This window comes from Odocoileus virginianus, chromosome 5 (assembly GCF_023699985.2).
Source record: "Odocoileus virginianus isolate 20LAN1187 ecotype Illinois chromosome 5, Ovbor_1.2, whole genome shotgun sequence".
Classification (NCBI taxonomy): Eukaryota; Metazoa; Chordata; class Mammalia; order Artiodactyla; family Cervidae; genus Odocoileus; species Odocoileus virginianus.
The window spans coordinates 45,586,827-45,603,446 of NC_069678.1; the positions used below are offsets into that span (position 1 = coordinate 45,586,827).

General features: G+C 37.2%; 1 protein-coding gene across 2 annotated transcripts in view; it reads right to left on the reverse strand.

Annotated features, from left to right (window-relative positions):
- The window catches only part of ADGRL2 (adhesion G protein-coupled receptor L2), a 662,542-nt gene that overhangs the window by 551,308 nt on the left and 94,614 nt on the right, over positions 1–16,620 (reverse strand). The window contains exon 2 of one of the 2 annotated variants that reach the window (XM_070467840.1): positions 1,955–2,135. The exons of the other annotated variant lie outside the window; for it this stretch is intronic. The gene's annotated coding sequence lies outside the window, so the exon portion shown is untranslated. The remainder of the gene's footprint in view (positions 1–1,954; positions 2,136–16,620) is intronic. 2 annotated transcript variants of the gene reach the window in all.

The window sequence follows — 16,620 nt, forward strand, 5'->3', positions numbered from 1 at the left end:
TCCCGTGGACGCAGGAGCCTGGTAGGTTGAGGTCCATGGGGTCGCTGAGAGTAGGACACGGCTGAGCGACTTCACTTTCCCTTTTCACTTTCTTGCATTGGAGAAGGAAATGGCAGCCCACTCCAGTGTTCTTGCCTGGAGAATCCCAGGGACGGGGGAGCCTGGTGGGCTGCCGTCTATGGGGTCGCACAGAGTCGGACACGACTGAAGGGACTTAGCAGCAGCAGCAACAGCAGTCTGTAGAGTTAAATAAGGTATGGTCCCTGGCTATGGAGAGCTCATAGTCCAAAATACTGAGAGAAATGGCCTAATTACATTACAAAGGGTTAAGGGCGAATCTAGATTTATAAACATGTTGTGTCATATTTTGTGGCTGGTCAGTCGTGTATCAGGGACTATACTTTTTTTCTTTCATGAATCTCTCTTGTGAGTCTGCTTGGAAACCATATAATTTAACAGGTAAATACATACTTGAAGGCGAAAGTCAAGGACTAGCTGCAGGAAAGCTGCCTCCATTGGTATTTTAGGGCTAGCCCGGAAGGAAGGCTTTTCCTTTTAACCACAGATGGTTACCAACCAAAGTCAGATGCTCTGATTTGGGTCATACTCATTGGGAGTATTTGTGAGCAAAAAGCATTAGCGTTTATATCTAATTCTCTCTTTGTTGAAGCAAGCTGCCATAGGCTCAATAAACATGTACTCAGTTGTTTATAGACCATCATTAAGAGCAGCGGTAGTATTTCCCTTTCTTCTATCATTGTTAGGGATACCTCCTTCCCGACTATTGTTAAACGAGGTGTGTCTACATCCTGCTTTTTTCATAATAATCTGTTTAACCTCTTTAAGAGTTTTGTCTGCTTAATTAATGGACTAACTCCTAAATACTGAGGTGACTTTTGTGTAATTTTAAAAAAGAGATATAAAAACACACACACTGGTGTCTCTTAATTTGAAATACGATGGGTAGATGAAGGTATTTGACTATAACTGAAATCAGCAAGTCATTAAAAATTCTTCCATAATACTACTAATATTTTTTGTAATAGCCTTCTAATTGCAGCATATAAACAAAGGGAAATGTGGATTGGATCAAATGTAAAAAGTATCCATCTCGTGTTTCCTGTTTAAAGGAATTATAATTTCTACTGTTGGTGCAGTTGAAATAAAGATAGAACACTATATCTCATGCCTTTGGCTGGCAAGATCTTAATTCTCAGGTGCCTTTTCTGAAAGGTGGTGCCTTTATAGAATGTTTATTGTCAGTTGGTAGCATTGTGTAGTCTAGAAGAAACCACAAGAGATGCAGGTGTCTTATGAGTAATCAGATGGGAAATGGAAAATGATCAAACTTCCTTCTAGACCCTATGAGTCAAACTGAAATGACAAAAGATTTTCCTTTGAACCGCTGAGGAGAGTGAAACTGAATTTTAAAATATCTTGTATACAAAAAAATAAAAAATATCTTGTATACAAATGATGATAATATCTTACATAAGCCTCTTTCTTAAAGACAAAAAACCTGTCTTCTAGGGCTTTTCCCATCACCAAAATACAGCCCGAGTCTGCGATTAGACCCAGCAGCTGTTTAACAGTGCCAGGAACACTTATGAACTTCCAAGACATTTCCTTCAAGCAAAACACTATCCTCCAAAGAGCACACTCTGAATTCATCTACTGCTGACTCAGAGGGAAGAGTGCCACCTATTGAATCCTGACCTCAGTATTCACAGCACCTGCCGGCTCCTTCCCAGGCTCCCTTCCACCCACCCACCAGCACATCCTGCTTCCTGCAGAGCTGGATATAATAAGGCTCTGAGGTGGTCTGAAGTTCACGTGTAAGTGTGCTCATATCACGCTCTATAATTTGAGGAAAACACATGAATTTTAATCAGTTTTTAAAACAACCAAGCCTCTCTTCTCATTTACTAGAATGGAAAAAATTCACTTTTATTACCTTAAAGATGCCAAACAGTGCCATTTTATTAGTGTGGGAAGCTGGAAGTCATTTCCGAACTCCTTTGGCAAGGGGGCTATGTAGAGCATCCAGTTCAGTCCTTTAAGTGTCTTTTGAGAACCACCACACAAACTGTGATTTACTGTCTCCAGGAGCTAAAGGGACACTTTCTACCCTGAAACTGAATAAAGAAAGGTGAAGTGTGTTTAGGAAGCATCCCATGGGACTTGCAAAAAAATATGAGACAGCACAAAGTGAGCCAGATGTAAAAAATGTTTTGATAATCCACAAACATTTCCAACTCGTAATTTTAAGTTTGGCTTAAAAGTTGTGTTGGTAGCCTTTAAAAACTGCAAAGACTTTTGTATATTGATTGATAGGTCTTCAGGCCACTTTCACAAACTTCTTAAAATTCATCACTACATGGTTCCACTTTTCCCTCTTGCTGTTGCATCCTAAATAGGTTTGGTACACTTCTGTGGCAAATAAGATGTCATAGTTAAATATATGCATACTATGCTAATATATTTACTTGTTGTTGTTTAGTAGCTAAATAATGTCTGATTTGACCTCATGAGCTGTAGTCTGCCAGGCTCCTCTGTCCACGGGATTTCCCAGGCAAGAATACTAGAATGGGTTGCCATTTTCTTCTCCAAGGGTTCTTCCCAGCCCAGGGATCAAATCCATGACTCCTGCATTGGTAGATGTATTCTTTACCACTGAGCCATCAGGGAAGCCCACACATACATAAATTTATACATAAATTTATACATACACACACACTTACACCCTCATACACTCCCTTACTGCAGAAGCACTTAAATTTTATAAACACGTATTTGACAGATTAAGACAAATTAAAATAAGAATCAAATGGAGATTTTGCATATTTTCTAACTGACATACCAAAAGGTGGCATGCCATTCAGTAGCCACCATCAACAATTTGAATTTACATATTCTTTAGCTGACTCAAATCTTTACTATTTAGAACAATGTAAGATGAGGGATTGCTTGGTTGTTAATTAATATATTCTCACACATGTGTGTTTTGCTTCCAATGTTATTTTGTTTAAAGATTCTGCCTGGCTAGTTTGTAGAGTCATAGACCCTAGGTCATTAGAGGCAAAAATCCAATAATACAGAAGAAAGATATTTAACTGCTAGTCAAAAATTACATTATACTGTGTGGATGCATGCTAAGTCACTTCAGTTGTGTCTGACTCTTTGAGATCTACTAACCGTGGCCCTTCAGACTCCTCTGTCCATGGGAGTACTTCCAGCAGGATTACTAGAGTGGGTTGCTATGCCCTTCTCCAGGGGATCTTCCCGACCCAGGGATCAAATCCTGTGGCTCTTGCGTTGCAGGCTGATTCTTTGCTGCTGAGCCAATATGGAAGCCCTATATTACAGGTAGAGTCTGACAAATGGTGGACTTTCTATAAACACATGACAAAACAATGAATGAATAAATGATATTATTGTGGAAAAAAATGTCAGTCACAGCACAAATGAGAAGCTGTTTGATGGTGTAAAAAAATCTAGTGTATGATTTTTCTTGACAAAAATCAGTGAACTACTGGCTTTAGGTAACATTCCAACCTTTACTTGCTTTTATATTTTTAAGCTTTGACTAGTAATTGTCTAATGCAATACTCAACGGAGTGGGTAATTTTTCTCTGGTTATAAAAACTCCAAATCTTTCATTGTAAAATGTCTCTTCAGTAATTACATCCTTAGCAGAGCCTTATATTCATAAATGGTTATCACAAAGGCATCCATGATGGTAGCCTGCAGTTTCCATGTCTTTTTTAAAGTGAAGTTAATATATTTTATGACACGGTGGTTATTAATGAGGAAACTATTATTTTTTCTTGTTCGGCCAGGTAGGTAAATAAAATTTGGTGCTTGGAGTGGCATACTATTAAGGCATTAGAATATGTGGTCTGTTCCTGTTAGAACCAGGATGATCTATCTACTCTGAAGTAGAAGATTCATGATTGGCAGTTAAGTTTAAGATTTCATGCTGCTTTTATTGCTAAATCTAGTAGGGGTAACAGAGGCCAAATTTTCAAGCAGCACCTGCCAGGCAAATGGTGAAGGGAAAGGAAGGTTTCAGCCCGGAGGTGTAACACCTCTATCCAAAGGTATCTTGGATGTCCAACTTAAAATAAGTAAAATTAAAGCTTTGATGTATATATAATAAAAAAGTAGAGAAAATTTCCAGGAGCAAATTTATCACTAACTTGCAAGTTACCATTAATAGCTGCAACAGGGAAACAACAGAGTAAAGGATGATATTTAAAGAAATAGTCAAAAAATGAGTCAGTTTAAAAAAGTTTCATTTATAATGACTATGTTCAAGAAGTTCTGTCCATTTAAACTGGTGCATACATTGGACTGACTCATGAATTTCCTGTATGCATATGTTATTATATCTCTTATATTTCCTCTGTCTACCCATCATCCAACCTTCATCCAGTCATCCATCTATCTCAATAAGGTATTTACACATCATTTATTTTTTTCCATTCATTCATAGACCCTACTGGTTTGGGTACCTGCTACGTGATAAGTGCCATTACTAGGGATAGAAAGACATAGACAACAGAGACCATTCCCCCAAGGAGCTTAGAGTTCAATTGAAGAGAAAGTATATCAATACAATACAGTGTGATAGATACTAGGATAGCACTACCCAGTGAGAATAGAAGGGCTTCTAAATCAGACTAGTGGGTCTGGGTAGGCTAACATCAAAGCTGAATTTTAAAAGATAAATAAGAAGAAATGGGTAGATGATGAAGAGGTAAGGAATTTTTGATGAAAGGCATGGTGTATAAGAATGTGTCCCTAATGATTGGTATTCTTTTATAATCACAATATAGTCATTAAATAAATTCAAAAGCTCTGAGCGATCAAGCCTCGTCACTGGCCCCAGATTGAATTCTTCTCCTCCAGAGGCCAAGATTCTTGGCTTCTTTTGTGGTTCAGCAGCAACCTTTCATCTTTGGGGCTCTTCCAAGATTCTTCAGGACAAGGTAAGGATGCTTGGAACTCTAGTTCTTTGTTCTCCTAGCGAACATGCTTTCTGCTGTACTTTACTAACTCTGCAGTGTGCTTGTGCGAAGCAAGTGAGGAGCCACGCTCTGTGGTTTCGTGGAGACCTCATACGGCTTATGGCAGAAACCCTGTTGGGGATTCACACTGACCTCCCAATGGACTCCCCTGGTGGCTCAGACGGTCAAGTGTCTGCCTACAATGCGGGACACCTGGGTTCAATCCCTGGGTCGGGAAGATCTCCTGGAGAAGGAAATAGCAACCCACTCCAGCATTTTGCTTGGAAAATCCCATGGATGGAGGAGCCTTGTAGGCTATAGTCTATGGGGTCGCAAAGAGTCAGACACTACTGAGCGAATTCACTTTCACTTCACTTTCACACATATGAGACATGATGACTCAGTTAACAATGACCTGGGGAGATAACAGAATTTAGTGGTTACATGTGCTGTCTCTTGGGCTTCCCTCATAGCTCAGTTGGTAAAGATTACGCCTCCAATGTAGCAGACACTGGTTCGATTCCTGGGTCAGGAAGATCCTCAGGAGAAGGGATAGGCTACAGACTCCAGTATGTTCTATTAAGGTATTAGAAATATGTGGTCTGTTCCTTCTTAGTACTAGGATGATATATCTATTCTGAAGTAGAAGATTCATGATTGGCAGTTAAATTTAAGATTTCATGCTGCTTTCATTGCTAAATTTAGTAGGGGTAACAGAGGCCAAATCTTCAAGTAGCACCTACCAGGCAAATGGTGAAGGGAAAGGAAGATTTCAGCCTGGGAGTGTAACACAGTACCTCTATCCAAAGGTATCTTTGATGTCAAATTTAAAAGGAGTAAAATCAAAAGCTAACATTCAGAAAACTAAGATCATGGCATCTGGTCCCATCACTTCATGGCAAATAGATGGGGAAACAATGGAAACAGTGACAGACTTTATTTTTTGGGGCTGTGAAATCACTGCAGATGGTGACTGCAGCCATGAAATTAAAAGACGTTTGTCCTTGGAAGGAAAGTTATGACCAAAATAGACAGCATATTAAACAGCAGAGACATTACTTTGCCAACAAAGATCTGTCTAGTCAAGGCTATGGTTTATCCAGTAGTCATGTATGGATGTGAGAGTTGAACTATAAAGAAAGCTGAGTGCCAAAGAATTGATGCTTTTGAACTGTGGTGTTGGAGAAGACTCTTGAGAGTCCCTTGGACTGCAAGGAGATCCAACCAGTCCATCCTAAAGGAAATCAGTCCTGAATATTCATTGGAAGGACTGATGCTGAAGCTGAAACTCCAGTACTTTGGCCACCTCATGCAAAGAATTGACTCATTGGAAAAGACCCTGATGTTGGGAAAGATTGAAGGTGGGAGGTGAAGGGGACGACAGAGGATGAAATGGTTGGATGGCATCACTGACTCAATGGACATGAGTTTGAGAAAACTCTGACAGTTGGTGATGGACAGGGAGGCCTGGCCTGCTGCAGTCCATGGGGTCGCAAAGAGTTGGACATGACTGAGAGGCTGAACTGAAATGAACTGACTTACTGCAGTATTCTTGGGCTTCCCTTGTGGCTCAGTAAGAATCCTCCTGCAAAGTAGAAGATCTGGGTTCGATCCCTGTGCCCTGGAGAAGGGAAAGACTACCCACTCCAGTATTCTGGCCTGCAGAATTCCATAGACTACTGTCCATGGACTCAAAGAGAATTGGACACAACTGAGCAACTTTTACTTTCGTGCTGTCTCTGAACCAGACTTCTAAATTCTGGCTCTTCTCCTTTCTAGCAGATAACTTGGGGGAAATTACTTAACATTTTTCTGACTCAATCTTCCTGCATTCAAATTGAGAATAATACATCTCTTTTTCTAAAAATTAAATTTTTATACAATTTAAAAGACTTACTTTCCATTTACGGTTATTATAAATATTGGCTATATTACATGAATTGTACAGTACATCCTTGAATCTATCTTATACTGTATAGTTGTGTACCTACTCCCGCACTCCTATACCATCCCTCCCCACCAATATTAACCACTAGTTTGTTCTCTATATGTCTCTTTCTTTTTTGTTGTATTAACTAGTTTGTTATATTTTTGTAAGACACATGTAAGTGATATCAAGCAGCATTTGTCTTTCTCTGTCTGTCTTATTTTATTTAGTGTAATGCCTTCCAAGTTCATCTATGTTGCTGCAAATGGCAAAATTTTATTCTTTTTTATGGTTCAGTAGTATTCCATTATAGATAGATGCCATATCTTCTCTCTCTATTCATCTGTTGATAGACACTTAGGTTGGCTTCTATATCTTGGTAATTGTAAATAGTGCTTCTATAAACATTGACATGAATATATCTTTTCAGATTAATAACTTTTTTGATTTATACCCAAGAGTAGACTTGCTAGGTCATATGGTGGTTCTGTTTTTAGTTTTCTGAGAAACCTCTGTACTGTTTTACACATTGGCTGCACCAATTTATATTCCCACCAACAGTGTATGTGTGCGTATACATGTTCACTTGTGTCCAACTCTTTGTGACACCCTGAACTGTAGCCTGCCAGGTTCCTCTGTCCATGTGATTTTCCAGGCAAGAACACTGGAGTGGGTTGCCATTCCCTTCTCCAGGGGATCTTCCTGACCCACATATCAAACCCACGTCTCTTGCATCTCCTGCATTGGCAGGTGGATTCTTTACCACTCAACCATGTGGGAAGCCCTTCAGCAATGGTGTGTAAGAGTCCCCTCTCTCCTGCATCCTCCCTAACATTTGTTATTTGTATTCTTTTTGATGATAGCAAGAACAAATAATTTTAAAATTTGCATGGTAACACAAGATCCCAAAGAGTCAAAACAATCTTGAGAAAAAAAGAACAGAGCTAAAAAAGAAAAAAAAAAAAAAAAAAGAACAGAGCTGAAGAGATCCAGTCCTTGACTTCAGACTATGCTACAAAGCTATGGTAATAAAGACAATATGATTCTGGCACAACAACAAACACAGAAGAGTGGAACATGATAGAGAACACAGAATAAATTCACATCCTTATGGTCAATTAATCTATGGCTAAAGAGGCAAGAATATACAATTGAGAAAAGAGAGTTTGTTCAACAAGTGTACTGGGAAAATTGGACAACTACATGTAAAACAAGGAAATTGTAATATTCTATAAAATCAATAAACAAACAAAACCTAACTTAAAAGATTTCACACATCAAAGAAAACCATCAACAAAGGGAAAATTTAACCTACTGAATAAAAGAATATATTTGAAAGTAATATTATATTTCTTCTAGTGAGTATTAAATTTATTTATACATGAAACATTCATTTATATCTGGCATAAAATAATTTACGTTAGGATCATATTTTTCCTTTGTTAAAATTCACTTATTGATGAGAATAGTGATGATAATAATAGCAGGTTGAAGGGATGGATAATCAGAGCTATTACAAACTGAAATTTAATACATTCATAATCCAAAGAGATTTAACCTTTTCAGAAATTTAAAACTGGTCACAGCAAGGTGGAGAAGCTACTAGCACTTCAGTTAGATGCCCTGAGCTCAGATTTTGTCTGTTACTTTCCAAATCTGAAGTCTTAGTCATGTTGCTTAATGCATGTGCCTCAATTTTTTATCACTCATGGCACTACTAATGACATCAACATATTCCTTCAGGGCATCTGAGGGGATTAAATGGGATGACATATATAAAAGTGACTAGCAGTACGCAAAGATTTATTTCATCATCCAAAAAAAAAAAACCCCTCTAAAATGCTTAGAAAATATATAATGACTAATCTAAGAATTGTGAAAAATATCTTTCTCAAAATACTTCCTACAGTTTAAGAGATAACATATAAATATTCTCATCTGCATTCACTAGCTCTGGAAAACACTCTTGAATGTTATTGCTGACTCTGATCGGCTGCCTTTGTGTCTTTGCCAGAACTTGCTCTGGCTTGCAGCTATTCATAGAATGCCCTTGGATAATACGATAGGTGGAATTCGAATTACTCCTCCAATCATTTCAGAGGGAGTAATAATGGTAACTAAAATGGTCATCTGGAGAATAAACTAAGCATGAGCATTTTTAATAAAATCTTATTTTTTTGCCCATAGAATAACCCAAAAGCAGGTTATGTAATGCTATATGAATAAGTAAGCATTAAGCATGCTAGCATAAAATGAATTTTCTGTAGATAGATACTATAGGTTTTAAAATATCACTAATCTCAGGTGGAAAAGATATACAAAACAGCTTAAAAAACATAAATTATAGGAAAACAGATACTGCATTAGATCTCTTCTGGAATTACTTTTAATTGCAAATACTGCTTTATGATTGAGAACCCAGCCTACCAATGCATATGCAGACCTGCTTTAAATAAATTTAGCTTGTATATCATATTGTTAATACTATTAAAATCTTTGGTCTTGCAAACACCTTGACTGCTTTTTTCTACATATACCAATTTCTTAATACTGTTACATCTAAGTCCAGGCTCCTAAGTCTGCCTGAAGGAGTACGAAAGTTTCATGCTACCATAGCTTTTATTTTATTAAAATATTTTTTTGCCTGCAACCTGATTTCTTCTGGGCCTGACCTAATTCCTTTGATGCCTGGGGCTTGGAGGCCTGTGCTAATCTGCATCATGGATGTGTGGAGGAAAAGTGAGACAAATGAAAAGAAAAGTAAAGGCAGAAAAAATGACACCTGAGTGAGAGTGCTCTTCAAAATCAAATAAGCACTGTGAAAGCGGGCCATTTTCTACCCCATCCTTTAAAGAGAAACCTACATTCATTCAATGCTTGGTCTCAATACAAATCTCCCTTCCTCTCTTTTACTTTTTTTTAAAACTTGCTAGTAAAACATTCTATGATGAGAACAAAAAAAGGCAATAACGTAATGCTAATTGTTAGCATCATTTAATTCTAATGTAAGAAAAATATCTTTGCAAAATAAGTCATGTTCTAGAAGTCATAATGAAATGATACATTTTTGCTGACTTTGATATAGAGCCCCTTTAATACCCTAAGCTGTGGGTCGTGCAGATGTCCAGAGCTTTTTAGACCTGGCTACTAACTTACTGTTCCTCTGAGTCTGTTTCCAGGTTCTTTTTTCCCCCCCGCTTTGGGAAGCAGATTCTTCTTACTGTTCAAATATGCATTCAACATCTTGTAGTCATTAATATCCCAAAGGCAAGGGGTATTGGGGCAGATTTTCAGAGTGTCTCTGTTCACTTAATTTCAGATAACTACTATAAATCCTGGAGAAGTGGAGAAGTAAAATGTATCCTTCCTTGGTAACAAATCACAGGTTTTCTTCTCTGTGATGTTAAGAAGCTGTGATTTTTGTTTGTGTGGATTTACCGGAAAAGGGGTGTGCATGTCCATTTGTGATTTGATGAATGATGATTCACAAAGCCATAAGTACACCTGCTCCCTTGAGAAGAGATATACTTTATCTAAAGCAAGAAAATGACCAGTAACAGTAATTATTTTCAACACAGTAGCATGCTTTGGTTCAGGGATATTTTCACTTCACAGATGTTTAAAGTCACTCGGTGCTCATCCTTCAAACTTGTTATTCATTTGGCATCCAAATTCATGTTTCATAGCCACGCAGCTATCTAATGTGCCATAAAAAGAAAAATCCTCTGAATTTCAGAGCTATATTCTGGGTCTGTCTGAGCTGCCTAACCTATGCAGCCTCTGTGTTTCAGGATATATTTTCAGATTCAAAATATTTATTTTGGTCAATTGCTTAAAACCACTTACTCATCAGATATCTAGAGCTGCTAATCAATATAAATCTATGTTCTTTTGTGTTTCTCTTCAGGGTGGTGGGTGTCTTCTTTATACTCTCCTTTTATTTGCACTTGTATTTGAGTTGTAGATATACCAGTGAGCAGGAGAATGACCCTACTCTGGTGCTTAGGAGGAAAGAAAAAGAAGAGAGGTTTAGAATTCAGGTAATTTAAAAATGGAAAACTAACAGAGGCATGATCCACAATGAATAGAATCCTAGAGAGTATTAAAGTCATTAGGAATGATCACCTGTGTGTGCGCGCACACACACACACACATACACACACACACACACACACACTACTGGTATATTTAAACACAAGTCCATGGAAGCAGCATTTTTCACACTGATGAACATTTTTTGCAATTTAGTCTGAATGTTGTTCCTAGCAGAGCTGAGAATGCCATTTCAAAACAGCATGAGTCTCCACATCATTTCCTACTTGATTCAAAGAAATACAAAGTCATATAATGGCACAAGATGCTGCTACTTTATTTCACTGGCCCCTTCCCCAAAGACTAATGAACAACTAAGAGCAGAAAATCCAGCTGTGATTTAGGGCCTCAAACTATGCATTATAGTTTTCCTTTAGCAGGGCTATCTAAAACAATCTCATATTTAGGGGTTTATATTGCCCAATTTTGAAATATATTATAGTTTGAGGATTGAGCAGGTAAGAGATTAATTTGCCTTTGTAATATTGCACACCCTTGGGGGCAGTTGTACTTTATTCACAGGTGAACAGGAATTTTTTAGCAGCAAATCTATGGAGCTGACATTTTTATGCTTTCTATTTTTTTCTGAAGCATGAGTTGAAGCCATGAATGGCAGATTCCCAATTTTAAATTGCTTATTGGACACATATTTTGGTTTAATGTAATAATTTATGTGGCTCATAAACCAACATTAGGTGTAAACTTTACATACCTATTTATATATGTATATATATATGCTTCTATGTATATGCTTTTCTCAGAAATTTTTATTTTATAAATTACAAAATTTTTATTATCAAGTATGAGAGTAATTTCTTTCTATTTTAATTAATACATATGATCCATTTCATAAAGGGTGCTACTACCTGTTATATTGAAATAAGAAACCATTAAAAATGAGCCTTGTCATCATACATCTAGGAGAGATTGTCTAAATTTTGTTATATTTTTGCAAAGATAAATAATTATGATGAGTATTGATCACACTGGCTTTTTATAAGCTTTACTCTGTCAAAATTCAGTTGCAAACAATTTTATTTTTATAAAATTTTGATGAGTAATAAATGGTGCTGAATTCCTCAAGCAAGCTACACTGAATGCTTATGATAATGATCACAGCAATTGCAAACACAATAGATGTACATTGCCCCAAATCAGATATGAAGTCCTGATAAAAGGGAGACTGAGCCTCTTCCTTTTTCCTGTGTGTGTCTTGTGTAGCAGCCTCATTATTTGTAACTAATAGATAAAAATGTAAAGAGATGATTTTGTATTGTATTATATAGAGAAACAGAAACCAAATCGGTTGCGTTTCCCCTGCTATGCTAGCCCTTTTCTCAGATGATCTTGGCAGCTTTGCCTCTCTGTAATTTTGCTAACATATCATAGATACAAAAATTGTGCACCCCCAACCCTCTGGCTCCTTCCCTTCCCTTCTCTTCTCCTTCCTGCTGTTTCATTACATTTTCTTATGTGCATACCATCAAGTCCTCTTGGACACATAATAAGATTTGTGCCAGACTATGTTTCTTGGCTTTAATGGTTAGTTAGCTTTCCAGAATACACATGCTGCTTTATACATGCTTTTATTACTGACATCATGAGAATGCATCTCTCCTATGTTTACAATTGGGTGTTCACCCTTAAATAAAAGCAATGAGATCAGGTTGTTTAAGAGAATCTTTGAAAAGCAGAATAAAAACAGCTGTTATCTGCTTGAGCCATTTCATTTTCTTTCATGATCTGAATGATAATGATGTGTAGCAGTGGGCAGTCTCCAGCTCTCATTATACACCATACATCAGAGCCTCTTTCAGGTTGGAATTGGGTCTCTGAGTTCCAACAGGATCGTTTCAACCTCACTTCTAACAGGTGTTGGTGTTTGCAGGCGGGGTGAGGGGAGGATAAAACACCTTTGCTTGTTCCCCACTGACCTTCGGATTCAGGAGGCTGGTTTTCATTGGCAATGTGGGTTTGAAAGTCAAACCAGGTCTTTCTGAATCTCTCTCACTAGGAACGAATTACAAATATTTCCACATGTCAAACAAATGAACAATAGGGTGGTCCTTATTAATCAAAGCTCTCTTAAACCAAGTACAGATGGTAGCAATGAACTTCCCTTCCATGAAGATTTCTTGAAATGAGAGGAAAACACATCTCACAGACGTGCACATTTCTTTAAGTGACACCAGGCAAGGTTTAAGGAATTTACATGAAATGCAACCAAAAACAAACACAGCAAAACAGTAATAAATAAATAAAAATTTAAAAATCCCAGTGTTTGGATCTCAACAATTCAAAGCAGAAGGTTGCTTGGGCGTATTTTCATTTACATGGCCCTCATCACAAGCCATTTCTGAAGATTCCACAACATTTGCCTAAAGACTGACAAGCTTAAATTGGTTTTAACCTCGAGAGCCCCCTTTTCATATCACAGACGTTGCTGATTGGGGAGCAGAGTCCTGCATTCCCCAAAGTCAGTGATTTTCAGGCTCTGGTGTCATCTACCATAGAGAGCGTAACTCCTCTCAGACAACAATGTCGTTTGTTATTTTTAATTAATGGAAAAACATCGGTAGAAATGGTTGAAATTGCATTGTATTCCAAAGCTGAGAGTGAGGAGAGTCAGAGAAGCAATTCTATTTTAAGGTCAGCCCAGAGGCTAGACCTTGGGCTGTGTTTCTCTGACCCCAGCTGTATTACCTAAGCCTCTAGGGTAACAAAAACCTGGGTTGGAGAATCTCCTGGGAAAAATGACTTCTTGGGACTTTCTGTATGGACCAGGTGTTACTATTTAGGAAGAGTGTATTTCAGATGTTTTAGCAAAATTGGCTCCACTTCACTCAAGATCGGTGTTATTACGGTCCCGTGTAGTCCTTCAAGGTGAGGGATCAAAAGACACTGAGGCGTCGCTCAGTTCCCGCCTCACCTCAAAACGGCGTTAAACATAAATTGTATTTGAAAGGTGAAAATTCTGTTGAGAAGCCCTTAACACAGAGGGTCTGTAATTTACACTGATAAAAATAAATTCTATAATGTAAAAACTACCAGAGGCCATTTCTCTCTAGCCTAAATCTTTTACACTGCAGTTGAGAGTCTATTTCCTCTTGGTCTGTGCTTCATAAAAGGGAGCAATATTCAAAATTGTTTAATGTGTGGGCAAATTTTTTAAACTCCCCTCTCAAACTGTCTCAAGATAATTGCAGTAAATATGGAAAGTTTTTCTACTAAGAGATTAAATATGTGTCTGAAACCTCAGAATAATTATAATCTTTTTCAAAAGGACAAACCTTTTATAACATTTCAGAAATGGAGGAGATAACATTTTGTTGGATTTTAGAAGGAAATGAAATAAAAGTGTTATATATAAAAACAATTCCCTTACTGCCATAATCATGACTCCACAATGACTTTTTTGTGGGGAGGGGAAGAGATTACCCAATTGCTTTAGTTAACCTATTGGGAAGTTGCAAAAAGTCTTATGAAAAAACCTCTAGTATTACTTAGAGAATGTGGGATATTTTGTTAAAAGTATACATATTTTACTTTACTTCACTGTCTTGTACTACATTTCAGTATCTCAAAGAGTATCCTGAATGTGTGGAAGTATATTTGAATCCAGGTCTTGTCTTATCCAAAATAGATAATCAAATTCTAAGTTGACACAGAATCATGGGGAAATGCCAAAAGAAGATTTCAGTCTTCCAACTTTCTTGTGGTGTTAAGTGACGGTATTTCAGTGAAATTTAGTTTTGAGCATTCATGCTCATTACAGACAGGCATTCTTCAGAAAATACTTGCGTATGCTTTTAGGCTTGTTACTGAACCATCATAAAATTCAGTGCTATTTGTGCTCTCTGTGGTATAAACTAACATAGTAATCTCTATGTCGAGAAGACAATGAACAATTTAGAACAAGTAGTGAAGTCTCAACACTGTTGAAGAACATCTGAAATTTTCATAGACTATAACAATGGACTTTAGAATCTTTTTAAAGCCATGTTTACCTTCAATTCAGTCATTATACAAGACTGTATTTTATAGTAATCTTAGTTTGTCTACTAGTCTATTATAATAAAATTAAAATAAGATGTCACAAATCTGTCCATTAGAGGGAATTAATGAGAGTGCCATGAGTGAGAAGAGAGAGTAAAGACAGATGATATTTTAATGGAAGAGTCAGAGGAGGAAATAAAGGTAAAGGAAGAAGAATTAGAATTCTCCACCTAGGTAATAGTAGGACCAAAAGTTGCTACAATTTGCCTAAAATCATAAGTCTAGTAGGTGGTAGGAAAAGGCTTGGTATTCTACATGCCTGATTCACAAGCCTCATTGTGCTCAAGTGAGTGAGAAGGATGAGGTCCAAGGTCTATCTATCAACTGTTAATTACCGAATAAGACATTTTAATCTGATCTTCTGATAAAAATCAAAGACCTTAGACTTTCTCTATTTACAATCTCTTTCATTTTAGGAAGGAGTGGTAGATAAGTTACCAAAATACAAAATAAAAATTGCAAACATGTACATAAACCTTTTTTTTTTCCTGGAAGTTCACTTTTCCTTTTCAAGAGTACCAATTATTGAACTATTTGATGGTAACACTATATTTGATATGGGAACTAGAGGTATTATCATTAAAGGTCATGCAAATTCCACCAGATTTTTTATTTTCATTTTCTATCATTATTATTCTGGAATTAATTGCTTGTTACCAAGAGCATCTTCCCAGATTCCCCTGAGTAGATGAAACTGTTATTTGGATCTTCCCTCAATGAGTGAAACTTTGTATCTTATACATGTCATAATTTTATTACACATTTAAAAAATGATTGTTTGAAATATGAGTGTCTTCTCCACTCCACTGAAAACTCTATGGATGTAATAATTATTTCTGTTTTGTTCAAGCTTTCATCTTTGGTACCTAGAAATGTATGCAGGATAGAGTGGGATAATCACTCAATAAATGATTTTCAATGCATAAATGAAAGTCACAGGCTTTTGACAAGAGCTCTTTGGGGGCAGTGGTGGTGATTAAATCAAATAAAGACCAGTAGCATACTGGTGACATGGTGCAAGCTGTATGACTAGCAACGCTCTATGGACATGTGTCATGGTTGTTTCAAGTAGTAAGTATGAAAAGATAATAGTAAGGAATCTGAAGAAAATGGGGAAAACAAGATCGACTTGGGAAAAAACCCGAGTTATTTTGTTTCAAAGGGAGATAAGGAGTTTAACAGGAAAGTTTTTACTTTTTACAGTAGCTTTTGCAGTTTTGAGTGGAGTCTCTGTTTGTAGTCTTATTAAAACAAGTTGGCTGTGGTTAGAACATGTAGGTTAGAACAATGTGTACCAGAGGGTTGATGGCAGCAGTAATATCACCTTTATATGGTGGATTCTCTTGTTGTGTATCAATGAATCATCACCCAGTGACCCTTGAGTGCAGGAACTCGTATGTGATTAATCAAGGAAGCACTTTTTTTTGTTGAACTCTGGAGAAAAGTTTCTGTACCCAGCAGGTGAAATAACATACTAGTGAGCCTGGCAGGCAGAGTGGCATATTCCTTTCTGACCTCAATTTCCCAAAGACACTG